Consider the following 22,194-nt stretch of genomic DNA (forward strand, 5'->3'; position numbering starts at 1 on the left):
CAACCCTATGGAAAAGTAATTACTATTCCATTTTGTAGATGAAGACACTGAGGCTCAGTGCTAGTAAAGTGCAAAGCCGAAGACTGAAAGACTAAGTCTCTTTTCCTGCATTGTCTCTGGGTGGGGTGGGGGAGGGAAGTTTCCAGGAACCCTGACTTCTCTTGCGGGGTCAAGTCACCTCCTGTACCACCTAGTCCCAGGCAGCAAGTGTGGAGCCAGATGATTGCGCCAGAGTCTCTCCAAGGCCCCACCCATCTCTGCTTTGCTGAGCCTATCAGATTGCAGGCCCTGGGGGCGGGGCCAGAGGCTGTTAGAATGGTCGCCTGGTGTCAATGGAGGGGCAGAGGGGGAGTTCCATTTGATGGTTACCGTTCTTTTCCTTGGTGTCCGATTCTACCCATTTCCTTATTGACCACCAGGGTTCCAAGCCACTGGACAGTCATGGCCTGCTCTGGCTTCCCATTAAACTCACGGTCAGATTAGCTTTGTCCACAAAGCACAAAGCCCTGCCTTAAAGGAAGCAATCCTGCTTCCACGTTATGATATTCAAAAATAATGCTTTAGTTAATTGGTATGTTAGGCAACTACTCTGTCCTGCTTGTGGAGAAGAATAACCCCTGCCTTTGAGGTGCTTACAATGCAGTGATAAAAAATAGAAATTAATGAGTAGAGTATTATGATAGATTCGTAGAGCACGAACTGCATGCCGGGTGCTGCAGCTTTCAACAAGTACTATCTCATTTAAGGCACAGTAACATGAGCACACATCACAGCAACTTTTCCCCTGCGACATATAACAGAGGTGGGAAGAGCTGGGAGAATGGCATCAGAAGAACTTACATTTAAATTTAAATCCTGTCAAACACTAGCTGTATGATGCTTGGCAGTTATTTAAACAGTCTGAGCCTCAGCTTTCATATCTGCAAAATGGGAGTATTTTATACCCCCATGGTAAAGAGCTGTTTGTGAGGGCTAAGTGGGATAATGCCTATGAGGCACTTAGCATGTGTCTAGGACGGAGTAGATGTTTATGTGTTTCTTTGTTCATTTTACAAATATGTACTGAGTGCCTATTATATGCCAGGCACAGTTCTAGGCCCTGGGGATAAAACACAAAGCCCACTTACACTCTATGGCTTTATTCAATCTTGGTTTCTTTTCTGCCTGTGTATTTCCATATACTTTCATGTTCAGTAGCTCATTTTAAGTAGATATATATTCATTTACTTCATCTTTGCATCATCCTGGTCAAGTAGGGATAAAAGAGGATTACTTCCATGTGATAGATGGAGAAACAGAGGCCTAGAGAGATTAGGTGATTTACACAGCACACCTGTAACGAACTCTAAACCACAGATTGGTATCCTGTTTCTCAGCCTTGTCTCCGCCAGGGACTCTCTCTTTTGGCATATGTTCCAGGTAGCCCCACAATTCTTCTCAGGGCTGTGAGCTTTCTGGAGAAAGTTCCTGCAGAGAGCTCCCTGCTAGAGGTCCTAGCCCTTCCTACTCTCAGGCTTGGTCTACGCAGGTGGAGTGCTGAGCATCAGGGCAGAACCCTCCACCAGCATAGACAGACTGGGTCCATTACGATGGGGAAGAACAGGTGGAGAAAGAGGTAAATGGTGATTGAGCCCCTGATCATCCCCACCCACACACAGCCCTTAGCCACTGTCCACTTAGGTTCTTTCCTGCTGAGACTCCTCCCATCCCTTCTTGCAAATTCAGTGGATGGATGAGGACCCAGCAGGATCCCTGCAGCGTGGGAAGAGCGCTACGTATATGTACACCTGTATATCAGGTATACAGGCTCAGCAGTTAAGAAAACTTGTGTTTAGTAAAACTGGCCCTTATTTGTTACTATGTAGCAAAATTTATCCTGAGCAAAAGTCCAAGGAATGGGCAAAGTTGATATACAAGCATGTTCATTCATGGAAGAGTTACTTAGGGTTGCAAAACATTAGAAACAAGCTAAATGTCCAACAACAGGGGCTTCATCGAGTCAAACTGTGGCTTTCCCTACTCTGGAGTATTAGGTGGCCATTAACAATTCTATTGTAAAATAATATTTCTTGACCTGGGGAAATACCGTGATATATTGCTAAAGGGTAAAAAGCTGGCTGAAGTATCAGGGAAGGCCTCTGGGAGGAGGAGGAGACCAGGGCCAGCTCTCTTTGCCACCAAAGAAAATCTGTTTGTTTGTAGAGCCATCTCTCAACTGCCTATAAGAAATTTGTTTACGGCAGTGGATTTCAGAAACCGGTTTCAGATTCTCCTTCCTTTTCCCTACTTTTAAAATTTTATAACCACTATCCTTGATGTTTCCTGAAGCCCAGTAGGAGAAAGATCTCGTGAAAATCATGTTATTTCCTCTCAGGCTCAGCCAGGGCCTTTGCACAAGCTGTTCCAGTTGAAGGAACCAATCACCGAGCACGTAACACATATCCCCGTCAAAACACACACACACACACACCCACACACATGCTGTCCCTGACAGGTCAGTTTCCTCTCTAACACATCCTCACAGCACCATGGACTTCCTTCTCCTTTGTTTCCACTTATTTCTGGAATTATCTGATGAATGTCTTTCTCCATCTATGCTGTCTCCCTCCATGATGACAAGGCCCGTGGGTGCTGGTGTTCACCCCTCTCTCTCCCACCCAGCACAACTCCTCTCAATAACTGTCGGATGCGTAGATAGATGAATGGCCGGGAAGATGGATGGGCAGATGAACCTGCAGGATAAATAAGCAGGAGGGAGGGGAATGATTACAACAGACTCCAAGGCAGAAAGGAGCTTGGAATCAGGACTGGCTCCAGACACAGACTAGTAGGTAGCTGCCTGTAACACAATTGCAGGGTCACTAGGAAGGCCCCCCCCACCGTGGCTCCAGTGCCTCACATCCCTTTTACAAAAGGAGGCAAAGCCTTCTGTTCCCTGAAGTGTACAGAGCTCAGGCATGTATCCCATGCTCCTGGAGAGGGAAGAAGTGCTCAGAGGGTTACCCTCATTCATACTAAGGGGTAAATGACTGAGAGAGCCTTTCCTAAGAGCAAATTGTGATGGGAGGCTATGTGTGTGGAGGAAGGGAGAGGAAATTAGAGAGGCCAGGACCCAAAATGGGCCAAAGACACAGACAAAGGGGTCTTAGGGCCTGAGGCCAATGTTGACCGGACGTGTCATTTTGCTTTTGCTGCACTCAGTCCTAGTGGGTAGGACAGCCTTCTTGGTAAATCGGGTTCCGCAAATATTTGACGTCTGGAAAACTTTCAACAAAGATGGCGTTCAGAAGCCTGGCTCGGAGGCCCCAGGATGACAACCTAATTACGTTCCTTTTAATAGCTCCTTCCCAAGTGCTCAGTCAGGGACATCTGCTGTGCCGCGGTTGCACCTTCAGGGAGGAATATTTTTATCCCCGCGATGCCACAAAAGGAAACTTCTGAAGGCTGGATGAAAATGGCCTCTGCATTCCCAGAGCCTCGGGGCCCAGGTAGGTAGGGCCTAACACTCTCCCCACACCCCTCCACCCCCAAAACAGGGCCAGGCTCCTTTTCGCAAGCAGAGGAGGCGCTGACTGCCTAGGAAGTGGTGGTGGTTATGTGTGTGTGTTTAAAATTTTCCTTTTGCAGTTTTCCCAGAGGTACCTACAACACGCCAGGCCGCCTCACCCAGTTTTCCATGTAAGCGGGGTGTCAACATAACAACTAAGGCTGACGCCAGCCCTCCCTGGTCAGTGGGGCCCTGGCACTGCTTCTACCCCACAGCCCAGCTGAGGATCCCCAACACAGACTTTTGTTATGTCAGAGGAAGGAAAGGGGGAGACAAACAAGAAAGGGCAGGATTTCTGTGGTTTATTTAATAGGAGATTATAAAGATGTTTTAAAAAAAAAAAAAATAGGAGATTAGCTTGCTAGGAAGGCCAAGGGCTGATAGGCTAAAGAAGGAGGTGTGTCTTTTGAGGGTCCCTGGGATCAATGAATAAAATTCAAGGAGCCCCAGAGATGCATCTACTCCATATTCTCTCCTCTTCTGCAGACAAGTTCCCTGCGTCCCGGAAAGGTAAATGGACTTGCTCAAGGAGTTAACATTGCCCCCTGGGTTGACTCATCTCTTTTCAGCCAAAGAGTCTCTTTTGGTGAGAACTGCTCTACTATGAGTTCATCAAATCACATTGGCAAAAAAAACAATAAAAAAATAAAGATACAGAGGATATTACAAAAAAAAATCACATTGGCAGACCCTTGACTGAAGCGTGGCCTCTTTACCTAGGAGGCCAATTCTCTTGGATGGAGGGACACCCTGGAGCCAGGAGGAGAAAGCAGTCATCACTCTGATGGGTCCTGGGTCCAGACACTCATCTTCCCACCAGAAAGGAGCTGCTGGGCAGTTGAGGGCGCTCTGTGCTGTGTTTGCACTGAAATTTTTGACCCAGAAATTGTTTATTTTGATGGTGGCTGCTTTTTCTATTAGTGGTTCTAGCACATCCTAAAGGTGCTTACGGAGCCTTTGTGCTAATAGTTACTCCACATCCCTTCCAGGCTTCTAGTGAAGAAGAAGGAAAAAGAAGCAACATTTCTGGACAAGTGCCAAGGAAGCACATGTGGAGCACAGGGTGACAACTGCTGTTTTCCTCTTCTAGCCAGAAATCTTCATTTCCCAGCCCAGAGTCCCATGTGGTTCTCTTCCTGCATATATAATTTTTGTTGACCCTTCCCCTCAGCTCTCACTTGACCATCGTGGACATCTGTGGTCCCCTCACTTTTCAACTTCAGCCTTTTTTTTAAAAAATTAATTAATTAATTAATTTTTTGTTACGTTGGGTCTTCTGTGCTGCGCACGGGCTTTCTCTAGTTGCGTTGAGTGGGGGACTACTCTTCGTTGCGGTGTGCAGGCTTCTCATTGTGGCACACGCTTCTCATCGTGATGGCTTCTCTTGTTGCGGAGCATGGGCTCTAGGCGCACAGGCTTCAGTAGTTGTGGCATTTGGGCTCAGTAGTTGTGGCTCATGGGCTCTAGAGCGCAGGCTCAGTAGTTGTGGCGCATGGGCTTAGTTGCTCCGTGGCATGTGGGATCTTCCCGGACCAGGACTCGAACCCGTGTCCCCTGCATTGGCAGGCGGATTCTAACCGCTGCGCCACCAGGGAAGTCCCCAACATCAGCCTTTCTTGCTAACAAGCTGCGCAGTATTTGGGTCTTCCTTTATTCAAATTCTGGAGAGAAGGAATCTGATTGACTCAACCTGTCTTTGGCTTCAGTTGCTCTCCTTTTGAGGTACCAGTGTCTGGATGCACTGGTTTTGGATCACGTGGACCTTCAGGACCAACCCTCGACTGCCATGCATAAGGACAAGCCTGTGTTGCTTTCCCAAAAGAGCACTGGGGCCTGGGAGGCAGCCTACTGCTTGGCCTGGGCAGTAGTCAGAGTGCTGGAGAGGCAGTTTTGGAAAAACCAAGGGAGCTCTACGGTGGGGCAAAGGCAGGGTAAGACCTTGGTGATGGGTCCCAGCAGTGGCCCTTAAAATTGAAGAAACAAATAATTAAGCATTCAACAGGCACCATGATGGAAAAATCTAGCGGGTGTGTGGGGAGGGTTGGGAGGATACCAGTGCACTGAGTGTGTGAACTTGCCTTATTCACAACCTCAATCAAGGCCATGATACAAATAATCAAATACTACTACTACTAATGCTTACTCCAGGCCAGATACTGTTCTAAGTGCCTTCCTTCCATTAACTCATTTAATCCTTAAAATGCCCTCTGAGGTAAGTACCATTTCTATTTTATCCATGAAAAAACAGACTCAGAGCGTATATAAAGGCCAAGTCACACAGCTAGTACGTGGAGGAGCTGGGATGTGCTCTTCACAACTTTGCTATCCTGCCTCCCTGGTAGGAGAGCATGTGGCCACCTCCACCAGGCTGTTTGGGTACCATTCAGTCCTAACTGCCCCAGAATTTCTCCCTCAGTTCTATCATGCTTGCCATCTCCCTTAGGGTTTAGAAATTCCTGCTCTCAATCATTAATGTAGTGGAAGACACGGTAACCTCAGAAGATCTCTGGCTAGAAGAGGAAAACAGCAGTTGTCACCCTTGCCCTCTCCCACTAGACCTTGAGTCCTAAGCAGATGCAAAATGAGCATGAAGATTTCACTCTTAGGAGTTAGTGAGTTAACAAAGCCTGGGGCTTAAAGGAAGTGGGAAAGCAGTGAAGGGCTCCAGGATTAACCTTGAATTTAGGCTGAGTAAGAAGCCAATATGTGATGTATTATATTGAGAAGCCTCAGGGAAGAAACCTCCCTCTCCAATACCTGTCATTCCACCAATTATAGTCCTAGAGCAGCCCTGACCCACAGAGCTTAATGTGCTGATGAAAATGTTCTATATCTGCGCTGTCCAGTTCGGTAGCCACTAGCCCCATGTAGCTATGGAGCACTTGAAATTTGGCTAGTGTGACTGACTAAATTTTTTATTTTAATTAATTGGAATCTAAATGTAAATTGCCACATGGGGCTAGTGGCTATTATCATGGACAGGGCAGTTCTTGAGGACTCCCTAGAATATATGTCCCACTGGGAGGCTCAGACCTTAAGCAATCATCTGTTAAAACCTTAGTTCAGGGAGTGCAGGCCAGGGACCGGGTGCGGGGCAGATGCATTTCATTTGGCCAGAATGTGGCTTTAGAATCTTTAATCTGAAAGTCTGCGGGCAGGGCAAGCACTCCCCAGTCGCTACTCCCCCTAATTTTACTCCAGGGCCAGTGCACACATTTCGCCACCTCTGATGGCATGTATAGTTGCGACCCTAGCCTTGGTAAAAGCCTTCAATGGGTCTCAACTTGATGTCACTTGCTTCTCACAACAGCCCCAAGATGGAGGCAGAGTTGAGATGGTTGTGTCCATTTTGTGGGTAAGAGAATGAAAGTCCCCAGAAGCTCCCAGGAAGGGGCATTCTCCAAGCCTACCTCCACCTTTCCTGTCTCATTTGCATAGACACTGGGAGCCACCGGCTGGCTTCTGGGGCTGACCTGGCCCTGCTGTGGAACCTTGCCCTGCCCTGGCCATAGGCAGCCCTCAGAGCACCTTTTCCCCAGCACTCCACTCTTGTTTCCATTCAAACATCATCTTGATTCATTTTTAATGCAACCCAGCTGCCGTCCTAAGGCTTACTTAATACACCCCTTTCACCGGACTGTGTGCCTGCCTGTCTGCCTGGGCTTATCCAGCCTTCTGTTGTGCTTTCAAAGTTGAGTACACTTGGGGTCCATCAGCAGATTCAACTGGGTGAACTGAGAGGGAAAAAACCCCAATCTTCCAACTCTACCTCCACCCAAAGCCTGCCCCCTAGGCCTTTTCTCCACATCAAACCTGATCCTAGCCCCATCCCAGTTTTCCACTGGCCTCACACTGCTTATCTCTAGGCTTCTGGAATTTAACACCTGCTTGACCCTCTGCCCCCTCAACCACCCAGCAGGGCCTCCACTCAAGTTTCGTGCCTCCCTGACAGGGGAGCGGGCCCATGCTGAGCTGTCTGCCCTCCAGCTTCCCCACCATTTACCTTCCCTTTCTGGAGACTTTGAGTTTACACTACTATGGGACGGTGGCCAAAGAAAGAGACCTGCCTGCAATCAGGAGGTGCAGTTGTATGACCTTGGGCAAGTAATTTAACCTCTCAGAGTCTCAGTTTCCAAAACTGGGATTTTCAGGGGTTGGACTGGATTAATGATTTTTCAAACTGTTTTTCCCAGGAGGGTTCCTCAGAGACTTCACAGACGGCTGGAAGTTGGGGGTTGGGGCTGGGAGGTTGGGTGGTGGGGAGAAAAACCAAGTGGACAGGAACTTCAGGATTTCTCCTATTTGATCAGAGAACCCACCTTAATCTGATTAATGGACCAGGCTTCTAAAATGCTGCTGAAAGAGAAAGAAGAGAGGGAGAGAGATGGAAAACTGGCAGATTAACCAAAAGTAGATGATCCAAAAAGATGCTTACAGCTTTAGCATGGTGGAGTCAAAGTCTTTTCTCCCCAGTGGGTTACAGGCCACACAGCTGGGGCCCAGTCAATGCCTGTGGAAGGAAGGAAGGAAGGAACAATGGAGACTTTCTGTGGTGTTCCACATGTGTCTCCTCTTAGCAGCCAGAGTGAAAGACTTCATCTTGTATTTCTCTTGCATTCTCCAGAGAGCTCCCAGCACAGGCCTGCAGTCTGGTCTCAAACCCTCTTCCTAATTGGAAGTTGGGGGAGGGGGTAGAAGTTGGGGGAAGGACCTCTGAGAGACAGAGCCTGTAACCCTGACCATAATGTATAATAAAACAAGTGCCAAAGCCCAGGGGGCGAGTCCCACCTCCTTTACTACCCCGTGATCTCTGACAGGGGGAAAGGAAGAAGGAGCACCCTAGGGGCAAGAAAGAAAGAGTGCATTGGAGTAGCACTCCCTCCTGGAGCGATTAGGGACCCAATGTGAGACCTCTCTCAGAGGGGACTGCATCTTCAGGGGATCCTGGAGAGAGGAATTCCCAAACCAGAGGCCACGTGTGACCCACAAATGCTTGCGGGTTTGGTCAGATCATGATAACATCAAGAGTTTTGTTAAAAAAATAAATAAATAATAATTTATTGCTGGTAGTAAAAAACAGGTATTTAAAAGAATTTTTTTTTTTTTTAAAAGTTTAATTTTATTTATTTATTTATTTATTTATTTATGGCTGTGTTGGGTCTTCGTTTCTGTGCGAGGGCTTTCTCCAGCTGTGGCAAGCGGGGGCCACTCTTCATCGCGGTGCGCGGGCCTCTCACTATCGCGGCCTCTCCTGCTGCGGAGCACAGGCTCCAGACGCGCAGGCTCAGTAGTTGTGGCTCACGGGCCTAGTCGCTCCGCGGCATGTGGGATCTTCCCAGACCAGGGCTCGAACCCGTGTCCCCTGCATTGGCAGGCAGACTCTCAACCACTGCGCCACCAGGGAAGCCCTAAAAGAATTTTTTAAAATAAAAATTTAGGTTTCTGGCTTCTTTTGGAAAATTGGAAGAACTGAAAGTGCTGGTCATATATTCCCAGTGGGTAAGAGTTGGTTGCACTGAGCATCTAATACTTTCCTTAAACCTTCACTAAAACATCCGCTTGCTGGTTTGCCACAGTCCCTACCACTCCCTACTGCTCCCTATCGTTATGTCTGGTCTCCTTCTCCCATTTATGCCACTGCCTGGCTCCTGTAGCATCTGAGCTTGTGACCTTTGACTTTATCCAAAGAGATCACACTGGCACAGAGAACCATAAGGGCAATATTCCTGGGCAGAGGAATATCCCCCTGCTCCTAACACCATTTCATTAGGGAGGCCACCCTTCCTGAAAGAGGTAAATCCTACCACACAGCCTCACAGATCGTGAAGAGCATTCGATTGCCAAAGGGTTTGGAAAAAAATTTGTATAGATCTGCCCAGCTCCCTGTCCCCACAGCCTGCCCCCTCCAGCATCAACAGCTGCCCATTGCATCATCAGTAGCAGCAAATTCAGGCCCCAGTTGCTCGTCCTCTGTGACCCAGGAGAGAGTCAACCTTGTGCCTGGGCCCGGCCTGACCTTGCAGTCTGTTCCATCATCAGGGCCCTTTGCTTTGTGCCTGCTGACCATCGTGTTTGGGTAGCCCCTTGCATGAATACCTGCCTTGGTTTCCTACGAGCCCCGAAAGGCTCTGGGAACTGAGTTGTGCCCTGCCCTCTCATGCGAGGTCTTTGCAGCTGAGTCCTGTCCCTGGAACACCAGCTGCTGCCACCAGACTCCTTCAGCTGCGAGACTGCCTTCCTTCCGCCTCTGCCTATCCCAGAGGCTGGCCTGCTCCCACCCCTTAGAGCAGGCCTTGTCCTGTTGCCTGCCTGGCCCTGTGCAGGATGCTGCCAGCACAGGCAAAGCTTGTTTAGAGAGTGGGGTTTAGGTGGGATTTCAGCCCACACCCCCCCTTCAGCCATCACCTTTGTGCACGATCGCACAACTCTGAGTAAGTTCGCCTGGGTCCTGAGCCTGGGCCATCTCTGTTTGGCTTCATCCTCCCATTGACCCAGCTTCATTTCTGATAGCCATCCCCCAGTTTCCCGGCATTTCCTTTTCCTCCTCGTCTGACACCTAATCCTGGGGCAACAAGAGATGAATATAATAATAATAATCAACATATTGAGATTCTATCTGAGATAGTATATGAAGCACTGTACATTTATTATTATATTTAATTCTTACAACAACCAGGAAATGTAGAACTGCTGTCCCCATTTTCCAGATGAGGAAACTGAGGCATAGAGAGATCAAGGAATTTTCCCAAGGCCCACCACCAGTGAGTGACAACACTAGGATTCAAACCTAGGTCTGTCTATTGCCAAAGCTTAAGCTCTTAACTTCTCGGCTCTGTCTACCAAATCAAAGAAAACTGGAAATGAGACTGAGAGAAGCCAATAATTTGTTTAAGATCACACAGCTCATCAGTGGTAGAGCTCGAATTCAGAACTCAGGTAAGTCTTCTGTCACCAAGTCCAAAGCTCTTTCACCTGCTGTCTCTTTCACTGTTCTGTTTGCCTCTCAGCTCCTGGTATATGATGGGGTGTTCAGGAAATACTTACAGACTGAAGGAGTTACCTCATCTAATTTGATATGCCTAGTTATGCCTACTTGTTTTCTCAGAAACTCTCTCCCAGTTGCTTCCATATCAGCCAGACTGGTCTTGTCTACAAACAGGTTAGATCTTAACTCAAGTCCCATCCTCCCAAACTGAGGGCCTGGAATTCCACCATGGAACAACTTTCCTGTAAGGGGAATAGATGATTATAATGTCCTAACATCTTAGGATAAATGTGTTTTTCAGAAAGTTTTCTGACAAGAGGACCTCGAGGGTATGAGAAACTGAAGTTCTGGTTGGGGGTAGGTTGGGAGAGGACTCAGGGCTGAACCAGGATGTGAAGACAAATTTCACTTAAAGTGATTTTCTGGAGATCAGAGCCTCTTGATCCTGCTTCCCTGAACTCTGAATCTCTGCGTTTGACCTTGTCTTTGGGCCCTACAGGCCCCTGGTCCAGGCCCCTCTTCCCAGCTGGGGAGGTCAGCTCAGATATCCTCAGAGAGGACCTGGGGACTGGCAGGGCCCTAGGATAGGGCCAGCGGAAATGCCACCGTCACACAGCAAGTCTTCACACCTGTCCCCTTCAGGCGGTCCTAGGCTTGGCCACAGCCCCCAGGAACAGGCCTGCCAAGTGGCCCCTCTTGTTAGCCTCTCTAATGGACAGTAATTGTGTGACAGCCTATAAGGGCTGTGGATCCCCAGCTTGCCAGGTGAAAACTGGTTTCTTAGAGGCCTGGGCCAGATTTAGTTCCTGGCAGCCTGGTTGGGATTAAAGACTTTCCAGAACCTTCACTCAATTCAATTTAAATGAGCAAGGATTTACTTAGCCTCTCTGAGTGCCGGTGCTGTTTCTGAGCCCTTCATCTCCCTCCTCCTATTCCAGTCCATTTTCACATCCTGATAGCAGCTGAATTTTCTTAAAGTCAGCGCTGCATAGTGCTCTGAGGCTTCAGAATAAGACAGACTTGGGTTCAATTCTTCTGCCACTCAGTAATGCATGATACTTACCATAACTGAGCTTCAGTTTCTCCATCTGTAAAACATCAACCTCAGAGGGCTGTATTTGAGAATTAAATGAGATTGTGCATGAGCTTAGAACAGGGTCCATCACCTGGAAGGCCGTGATCAGTCAACGGTAGCAATCAAACCAATAAGCAAATAAAACCATAAAGCCTTCCTGCTCCCATAAAACATTCCTTTGCTCAGATACCTCCTATAATTCCCTACCAACCCTAGGACAAAATCCTGCCTTCTTCATCTGGCACTCAAGACCTTCCATGTAGGGCCACATTTCAAGTGCTTAACAACCACATGTAGCTTGTGGCTGCCATATTGGACAGCACAGAATAGAATATTTCCATCGTTGTAGAAAGTCTGTTGGGCAGCCCTGCTGTAGGTGATACTATAGTTCACTGACTAACCTGAGCCCCTTTCCTTGGAATAGGTTTCAGTAGAGGTATGGGGTAAAAATGGTCAGCACGAGGGTCCTGGAAGGTGGGGAGTGGGCACCACCAGGCCAGGAAAAGGAGTAAACAGAGCTCAGGGAACCGAGGTCAGATCACAGGGGTAGCCATCAATATCCTCACTCCCCAACATCTTTCTTTTTTTCCCCCCATTTTGGCCTTAGCCTCTCCAGGGGTGCCCTTGGAGAGTAAGGAGATAGGGGGCAGTAGAGGGTAGCAGCAGGGGTCTTGGACCTTGTGGGCCTCTGTAATTTACTGTGTGTGAACTTCCTCTCACTGTTTAATTATCTCTACTTCTCCAGCTGTTGGGAGGAGTAAACAATTAACACCCTACCCCTGCCCAGGCACATTGGGAGAGTTTAACCCATGATAGATCCTTTTCTCACATTTAAATAAGCACTATATATGAAAATCTGTCTGTCAGAGGGGGTGTGCGTGCATTTGTTTTTAATACAGAAAGAAAAAAGAAGAAAAATGAGCAGACCATTTTTTACAAGAGCATGTTACCTTAAAGTGCATGCTCCTGCCCCCCAAAAGTTGGGGGAAGGTGGATAGAAGAAGATTGACCATGAGGTGATCATTTTTGAAGCTGAGCTATATTAATATGAAGGTTCATTAGTCTATTCTCTCACTGTGTATGCTTGAAAATTTTCATAAGAAAACAAGTTGAAAAGCTAAGAGCGTTATCCCACTAAAACTTAATATATCCAAGCAGACCACTTGCCCCCAGATTTCCAAGGAGGTCTCTCTCTGTAACACAAGGTACACCTGTTCCCATGAGCCTGGAGGGGAGCAGGGAGAGTGGGGAGGGGCAGAGGGTGAATGTTCATCCTGGATGTTTCCATCCTGGTATCTGTTTATTTTACAGGAAACCTGAGACTGTGGTCTCTCAGGTGTCTCTGATTCCTGATGAAAGGATCTGGGGTGTGGGCCCTGGTATCCTGGTGTCCTGGCCCCTGGCCAGGTTTTCCAGTTGCTTCTAGGTCTCAGCCTCCGCCGGTGAGAGCTTCTGTCTCATGGGGCGGGGGTGGCGGGGAGCGCAGCTTGGAGTCCCTCCCAGGCTCTGTCCTGAACCTGCTCAGCCTGCACCTTCCTTCCTTCCTTCCTTCCTTTCTTCCGCTGCAGTTGCTCCTGTTCCCACCCTCCTGCAGCCTGCCGGTAGCTCGCTTTCCTCACCTCTCAGGGCTCCTTTGCTTCCCTAGGCCTTACTTCTCACTTCCTGGGCCACAGGGGGTGTTTCACGGGGCTGGGCAATCAACCCCTCGGGGATCACTCCCTTGAGACCCTGTGCTGCACCCTATTTTGCTCTGTTTCAGTGGCCAGTCTGGTCTCTCTGGTTACAACCTCAGTTCCGGGGCCTAAGCTCTGTTATCTCCTCTTTATTTCCCACAGCACCTACTATAAGGCTGGGTACCCACAGAGGAAAAATGAATGAATGAATGATGAATGAATGGGTCTGACAGGCAGCGAGCCCCTCCTTTTTCTACCTGCCACCCACCACCCCCACTAGGGGCTCTGAGCCAAGATAAGAACCGTGAGGGATGGTCTTCCATCCTAATTCAACTAGGCCAGGAGTCAGCCACGGTGATGCTGTCATTCTGTCTGCCTGCCTGTGCTGGTTGGAGATGGAATGATTGCAGCCTGGGAAGGGTGGTGGGTACCCTGAGCCTCCCCAGAGGGATATTGAGAGAGAACTGGAAGAGCAGGAGAGAAGAAAGCCGGGGCGGGTAGAAACAAGGGAGGAGGGGCTGGGGAGGCACAGGGAGGAGGTGGGAGAGAGGGAGAGCGGGGCACAGAGGGAGGGAGAGATCCTGGCCTTGCACGTCCCCAGCCCTCTGACGTAGCTGTGCTGATATCCCCCGCACTAATTGCTTCAATTAATAATACTGCTCTATAAAATTTCCGCAGCTGAGAGCGAGTGCAAGGAAGGATGACATAATGCATTAATAATGCAGGCAGCCGATCGAGTTGGGCTCCTGGGGAGCTCCATTAAGGAGCCCGGCTGCCATCTTCGCAGCAGCTAACCCTCGGCCAGGGCGACCGGCGTCCTTGGGCCTCTGTAGACCGCGGGGCTGCAGAGCTGGAGCCGCAGCGGCGGCGCCAATGGTGGGAGGCCGGGGACGGCTTCAGCCTCCTCTTAAACTCCGGAAGGCACCCCTCCCCCATTCTCTGATCCGGACAACCGATGTTTTCTCAGTCTTACGTAAGTGCTGCTCACGGTGTCCAGATCCGCAGCCCTAAACCCCGCACCTGCCCCTTCCCGGACCCCGGCTCTGATTAGCTACCCCTCCCCCGCCGCCACAATGACTGAAGTTCCGAGGCAGCTCTCCCGATGGTTTTTTGCTTTTGTTCTGAAATCTCCGTGCCATTTTTGATCTTTCTGTCTGCGTCTTTGTCTTTTCGGCGTTGCCTCTTTGTCCCTGTATTCTTAAGAGCTCTTAGGGAGGTAATCGTCACTCTCAGGACAAAGAACCCGTCGTCCAAAACACATTGAGCTGGTTTTTCTTAAGTCAGCAAGAGCGTCAGCATCACCCAAACCCTCCCTAAGGGCCGGCGGGTGCACAGTCCACCCCCCAGACTGTGCTCAGGCCAGTGTGAGTGTGGAGCCAGGAGCAAAGGAGCCGGCAGCGGTGTCCCCATCCTGAAGCTGCAGGTCACTATGCGGGGTTATACTGGTGCAAAGCCAGTTCTTCTCCCATTTGCTTGCAGAAACCAGGCCTGGACCATCCCAAACAAACTCACTAATGCAGGACTTCTCATTCTGGGGTTTAAAGAGATACTTTAGAGTGTCCCAGAACCTGTGGAAATTACATGCAGTAATATGTAATAATATATGTACAATAATCTTTTTACATATGTACATTTCTCTGATAAGAGCATCTACAACATTCTCTGATTCTCTCGTGGGTGTGTGATGGCCCCAATGGTCCTGAAGCACAACTCTAACCTCCTTGGGCAGTCAGGCCCTTAGCTAGATCCTTCGTTAACCGAGGCACTTAGATGGACCCTTCTTTCCATCTCTGCCTCCGTGGCTCTAGATAAGGTCCTCTGCTTCTCATCTGGATTTTTGCAGTCAAAGTTTATACCACAAGGGGTCAAGGGTTAGAAATAAAGAAGGCGAGAAGAGGCCCAACATTCATCTAAGACTAAAGTGAGAAGTGAAAGCTCGTGCTTCAATTCTTGGCATCAGAGCACAGGCTGGTGCCTCTGTTTCACAGTAGGACTGAAGTTTGTGTTGGCAACTCAAAGTGTTCTCTAGAACAGCCCTCCTTTCCAAGGAAGGAGAAGGTAGGAGAAAAACATGTGGTGGGCACTTTCTGTGTGCAAGGTTCTGTCCTGAACAGTCTGGTGTGATCCCGATCGCATTCCAGGGAGGCAGACCCTCCAGTCCTACCTCACTGGGGAGGAAACGGAGATTCCAAGACGTTCAGAAACTCAAGTAGCAGAGCCAAAATGTGAACCTAAGCCTTTCTGCCACCAAAGTCCAGCTCTTTCCATTACACAGAATTGCCTGGGTTTAAATAGCTCTTGAGCTCTTGGTCTCTTGTGGGGGCATTTTCTGGGTGCAATCTTGGCTAATTCCCACCTCCAGGTTCGCATTTCTCGTTGCCTGTTCTCCACCCGTACAAGTCCTACCTTTTTTTAAGATACCTAACTTAATCTTGTTTCCTCCATCAAGCCTTTTTTAGACAATTTCGGCACAGGGGGACCTCTTTGTATGGTGTGAGTAGACGTTAGATATACAAAGGGGTGGGCTGCAGTGGACACTGTTGATTTTTAGCTAACATTCATCTTCCCATTTATTCATGTCTAACAGATTCTAATTTCTATGGGATATTTACTCCTCCATTTAAACTCAGTGGATAGTGATCCCATCCCAGCTCCAAGAGTGGATTGTGGCTGGTCTATGCTAGTCACAGAATCCTACTCCCCTCACCAGTAGTCAGCCTGGGATTGGGCATGTGGCCCAGCTCTGGCCAGTGAGATGAAGGGAGAAATTGCTGGAAAGCTTCTGGGAAAGAGACATGGGAAGAGACAATTTGTGCTTCTTCAGTAGGATGTTTCCATGTCTAGAATTGCTGTGGACATCCTGCCACCCAACATGAGGATGAAACCCACTCGAGGATGGCAGAGCAGGAGGGAAAGGACTCCTTGAGCTGCGGTGTCAAACACTCTGAGCCTGCCCTTCCTCTGAACCTGTGCTATGAAAGATAATAAATTCCCTTGCAGTTGAGGACAGTTTGAGTTGAGGTTTTTTGTTACTTGCTGACAAAAACGTCATAGCTGATACGCTCTCCCTGCTTTAACACACAGTATTTGCACTGTTTGCCTGACACGTATCACATACTGCCTTGTCGTCTTTATTGTATTGTTGCCTTGTGTCGTTATTTAACTTTTTCTGTGTTTATGTCTCGTCTATGAAGTCTACACCAGCTCTTCCAGCCCACATAGATGTTCTCTGAATTCTTATAGAGCTTCGAAGTAGCAGTCAAATCTCTCATCCATTCATTCCAGAAGTATTTATTGAGCCCCAGTTATGTGCCACACTCTGGGCAAGGGCTGAGGATACAGCAGTGAGCAAGACAGACATGGTCCCCACCCCTACAGAGCTTATAATCTGTTATGAAATGTTTGTGTCTCCCCCAAATTCGTATGTTGAAATCCTGACCCCCAATGTGATGGTATTAGGAGGTGGGGTCTTTGGGAGGTATTAAGCAGGTCATGAGTGTAGAGCCCTCATGAATGGAATTTGTGCTCTTATAAAAGGGACCCCAGAGAGTACTCTTGCCTTCTTTCCACCGTGTGAGTCAATTGTCCTCATAGCACTTGACACGACTGATCCCTAAATAAGCATTCACATAAGTGCTAAATTAATGAAGGGATGAATGTGTAAATGGATAGATGGAGTTAAATAAACAGTTAAACATTTTCCTTCCACCTCTCCAGTTGGGAGGTTACAAACGAATCCTTCTCTTGCTGCCAGAATCCTCGTGGTTGGGCCTCAGGAAGAAAGGCTTCCTTCAAAAGTGAATGTCCATGGGGAGTTCCCTGAGCCTCTTCCCTGCCGGTGGTACCCTGACTCCTTTATTGCCCAAGCTGGCTTCATCCTCCTGGCTGAGGGGTCTGAAGGAGGGGAGATCCTAGGGTTCCCAGGCACATGTGACCCCGAGCTTTCCAGGCTGGAGCCCCACCTCATCCTCCTCCCCAACTGCACTGATTGGTGGCTGAGTAACCCTCGTGGATTATGTCCCAGGAGCTCTGGCCCTTCTCTTTCCCACTGCGGTGGCTTCCTCTGGCCCAGGAGACCGGATGTGCTCCTGCTAATGGTCTGGAAGTGCTCTCTCCTGCTGACCCAGACTCCCAGGAGGTCTTGAGAGAGGCAGAAGTCTGGAGAGATAACGCAGACTGATCACTCACTCCTGGGGTCTAAACTCTGGAAATACTGAGCAGGCCCGTGCCTGAAGCAGTCCAGATAACAGCCAGCAAGTTTCGCTGAGGATTATCTAAGTGGGCTGTTAGAGCCCGGACCCTGGGAGGCGGGCAGGGAGGAGGAGCCCAGGAAGGAAGCATCGAGTCCCCTGTGGCGTGTCCCTTAAAAATCCATCAGCCAGGCCTATTTGCAGGCAGGAGTGAGGACTTGCCTGCGGCTGGACACAGAGCCTGCCCCAGGGGCCCAGCTTAGCACCTGGACTGGCCTGTGCTCGAATGCCAGCTACCTCCAAGTGTGACCTGGGTTGGTCCTGACCGTCTCTGAGCCTGCAAGTGTTGCAGAGGAGCAGGACAAGTTATGTAACTTCTGGGGCCAGTGCAACATGGAAATGTGGGGTCCCTTATTCAAAATGATTAAGAATTCCAAGATTGTGACAGGATAGCCTTAAGCCAAGCACAGGGTCCATCTAAGCACCAGCCCCTGGGCAACAACAAGGTCGCCCTCGTGAAGCTGGCCCTACAGAGGGGTTACTGGAAAAAAGTGTGAGTGGGGCGCGAGTCTGTACTAACACCTGTTCACAAGTTAACCACCAACCCTGGGTTTAAAAGAAGGGGCTTTTTTTCCCTTAGGTCTCCTTCCTGGGACCCAGAGGTGCTCACCATTGACCAGGTGAAAGTGAGGGGTGTTTTAGTTTTGTTGGCCTTGGAGTAGAGATTGTGTGTGGAGTGGATCCAAAATGAGAGGGTCTCTGTTAGAGGTCACAGAGCCAAGACACCTTGAGGTGGCCATTTGTCCCATTGCCTTTGGTTTAAGTCAAGGCACCCAGGAAGCCCTCTTTAGAGTGTAATTCACCTCAGTGCCGAGGATGAAGTAACACATTACCGCCTTGGTGAGAAACAGTCTATAGGACCTTTGGCAATGAGCCTTCAAGGGAGGTCATGCAGAGCCGACGTGGAGTTTGTAAAAGTCCTTGGATAGCAAGGCTTTATCCAAATGGCAAAACGTGCTCATACTCTTGAATAGAAAGACTCAGTTTTGTAAAAGTGAAAATTTTTCCCTAAATAAATCTAATTCAGTGTCCTTCTAATCAATGTTTTAAATTTGGCCAAAATAGTATTAAAATTGATTTGGGAAAAATAAAGTTGGGAGGAGAACCAGGAGAAATTTTAAAAAATTTGTTTTAATAAGAGGATAGGACTTTAGATATTAAAGTACCTTTTCAAGGGCACATAAAGGGGCCCCTGGGACCCTCAGCTCGAGCAGGTCCAGAGGATGGTCCTCTTTGTTCCTGTATCCTTGGCCGCTGAGCCCCTGGACCAGGGCTTGGAGGCTGTGCTGCTCAGACCCCAAGCCGCTCTGGCTGCTCTGCCCCGGTGCTGGACAGGGCATTCCGGGAAGCCAGAGGAGTTGCCCACTGCCCACTGCCTTCAGTTTGCTCACAGACGCACAGGTGGCTTCAACTCATTGGGAGGCCTTGTTGCAAAACCTCCTCTCCTACAGATGAGACTCATAAAGAAATTTGCACCAGTTCCTGGTACCTGGCCTCGCCCTCACCCCAGAGGCTAGGGGAGTCATCAGGCCCAGGAAGGTCTTGAGTAGGAAGGCAGCCTGCTGCGTCAGGCACTGCCGACACATGGAACTAGGCTCCTCTGGGTTACTGGGTGTGGTACACACACTGGTTATGACCTGCGTCCTTGTGCTTTGTCTTCTTTGTCTCCACCCAAAATTCAAAGCATTAATGTAAAGGATGGGGAACAATCAGGATCAACATGTGGTTCAGAGGAAAGCTGAACTGATCGAGACTGGGTGTGATGTTTCTCTGCATGTTGGTGGCCTGTCCTCCCTCATCCCTCTCCCCACCCTCCCCTCATTCCCACGGATAACTGAGAGTGAGGACTATTCCAGAAAGCAGTGGGGATCCAGACACGGGGACATCCTTAATCCCTCCAACAGCGTTCCTGGTAGCCCTGAGCTCCATTCCCACAGAGGTCACTTGATTCTCTTGCTTCTCTATGGATTTGCTTGAGGGCAAATGGTTTGGAGTGAGTGTTGGAAGCAAAATCCCACGGCAGAGGTTTCTCCCCCTTCTGGAAAACATTCTTTGTTTTTGTCAAACACCAGGCATTCAGAGCAAGTTGCCTTTTGTCTCAACTGGGAGCAGACTTTGGTGGGCCTGAGGTGGATTTCTTTTTTTTTAAATAAATTTATTTATTTATTTATTTTTATTTTTGCCTGCGTTGGGTCTTTGCTGCTGCACATGGGCTTTCTTTTTTTTTTTTTTTTAATTAATTAATTTATTTATTTATTTATTTTTTTGGCTGTGTTGGGTCTTCGTTTCTGTGCGAGGGCTTTCTCTAGTTGCGGCAAGCGGGCGCCACTCTTCATCGCGGTGCGCGGGCCTCTCACTATCGCGGCCTCTCGTTGCGGAGCACAGGCTCCAGACACGCAGGCTCAGTAGTTGTGGCGCACGGGCTTAGTTGCTCCACGGCATGTGGGATTTTCCCAGACCAGGGCTCGAACCCGTGTCCCCTGCATTGGCAGGCAGATTCTCAACCACTGCGCCACCAGGGAAGCCCCATGGGCTTTCTCTAGCTGCGGCGATAGGGGGCTACTCCTCGTTGCGGTGCGCGGGCTTCTCATTGTGGTGGCTTCTCTTGTTGCGGGGCATGGGCTCTAGGTGTGCAGGCTTTGGTAGTTGCGGCACACGGGCTCAGCAGTTGTGGTGCACGGGCTTAGTTGCTCTGTGGCATGTGGGATCTTCCCAGACCAGGGCTCGAACCTGTGTCCCCTGCATTGGCAGACGGATTCTCAATCACTGCGCCACCAGGGAAGTCCCCTGAGCTGGATTTTCAATCTTTGTCTGCATCTGACTCAGGACTGGTGGATGGAGTCATTGCGGGGTCTGGGAGAGAAAAAGCAAATTAGCTGGAGGTATCAGCCCTGCCCCCAGCAGAAGCCTGAGTGGGGTCTGGAGTGTTGACACTCACTGGCTGAGGCTGAGATCAGCTGTCACTGCAGACAGAGCTGTTTCTTATTTTAATACTGCGGCATAAACTGAGAGACTGCAAGTGCAGCTTCCAGCAGGGGCTGCAGCTCAGGGCTCTTAACAGGTCCTTAGAACAGGCCTGCAGAGACTGGCTTCCTGGGAGCCGCAAGAGCTGGGGGCCTCGTGCTCAGCACCACACCCCCTCCTCCCAGTCCCTGCCTGCTGCATTGCACCATTGATTCAGTGAAGACATCATCCTCACACCCTTCGGAGAGCAGCTCGCTGCTCTGTTCTGACAATTAGACTAGCTGCTGCAAAGAAGCACTCATCCCCGCTGACATATGGCTTTTTAAAGTGATCAGTTGCATTAGCAAATTTCTTATTAGCTCTGCTGTCAGGAGGGAGCTCCCACCACATTAGCTTGCTGAGGTTGATGCATAACTTCCCGGCTGTTAATTACCAATGCCAAGGACTAAAGAGATTCAGAGGCTGGTGAGTGGATGGGTGGAGGCCCCCATTCTCTCTTACCCCTCCCGTGGGAGGTCAGGGAACCTGGGGCTTGGTGTTCAGCTTCTCAGGTCTGACTCTGCAGTGGCCCTGCACTTTGGGCTCCTGATCTTGGGGGGTAGGGCCCAGGATGCCCAGTACCATCTGGGTTGATGGAGGTTGGGTTGTCCAATAGGGCCTCCGGGATTTGGCAGCTTGGAATCTGCACAGCATCTCTTTTGGAGCTGCATTTTCGAGGCAGAGCCTGGACTGCATCCCAGAAAGTTTCTCTGGCCTCTCCTTGTGGGGTTCAAGGCCGCCAATCCTCCTCATTCCTGGTCCCCTCACTCCAGACAGCTCAAGAGTCTCCTCCCTGAAGGTGACCTGCTCATGTCTCCTGCTCAGATCTTCTTTTGGTGACTATCCAAAGAACTGTATATTCAGGATGTTCAGCCCCCGACTTCCATGGGCTCAGGCTTCCCTTTTAGATGAGGAATTGCATAAAACTCACACGCATTGGGGAGCGAAATGAGAGGAGGCAAATTTCAATTCTTTGTTTTACCTATTGCCCCAGACTAGTAAAAGCATTCGGAGGGTCTCTGATTCCTTTGAGAATCAGACAGAACTAACAGATCTTTGTCCCCAGGAAAAATGCACATACGCACACATATGCATTCAGTTTGGGGACCCTCTGCAGCCTGTTTATGAATCCCCATTTTATAAGTGCCCTTCCCAAGCCCATGGGAGCAGCTGATCCCTGGGAAGAGACCAAGCAGCTCCTCCCATAAGAAGTGAGGCTGGCTCCTAAAACAGCAGCAGAGCCAGCTCCCCGGGGCAACCCGAGGCCCTGTTTGGGTAAAAGCTGAAAGATGCAATTGCATCATTCCTTGGGTTACATTAAACGTGGTGAGACTGAGACGTGGGCTTAGGGCAGCTCTGACTTTGTGGTCAGGTCTGCATTAACTACTCCTTCTGAGAAACCTGTTCCTGTGGTTGGGAGGCTGCTGGTCCTGGTGTGTTCCTGCTGAGATGGGAGGTGGGAAGGAGGAGAAGGAAGCAGAGACTGCGGCAGAAAAAAGAGAAGATTCTGAGATGGGTGCGGGGGAGGGCATGTGTGTGTGTGTGTGTGTGTGTGTAGAGAGAGAGAGAGAAGGGGGTAGGGAAGAGTGCTGAATTCCTCATTATTCAGCCTAAGGATGCTTGAGATGGAGTCTCAGAAAAATTGTGAGGATGGATTTGCA

This window comes from Balaenoptera musculus, chromosome 13, assembly GCF_009873245.2.
Source record: "Balaenoptera musculus isolate JJ_BM4_2016_0621 chromosome 13, mBalMus1.pri.v3, whole genome shotgun sequence".
Taxonomy (NCBI): domain Eukaryota; kingdom Metazoa; phylum Chordata; class Mammalia; order Artiodactyla; family Balaenopteridae; genus Balaenoptera; species Balaenoptera musculus.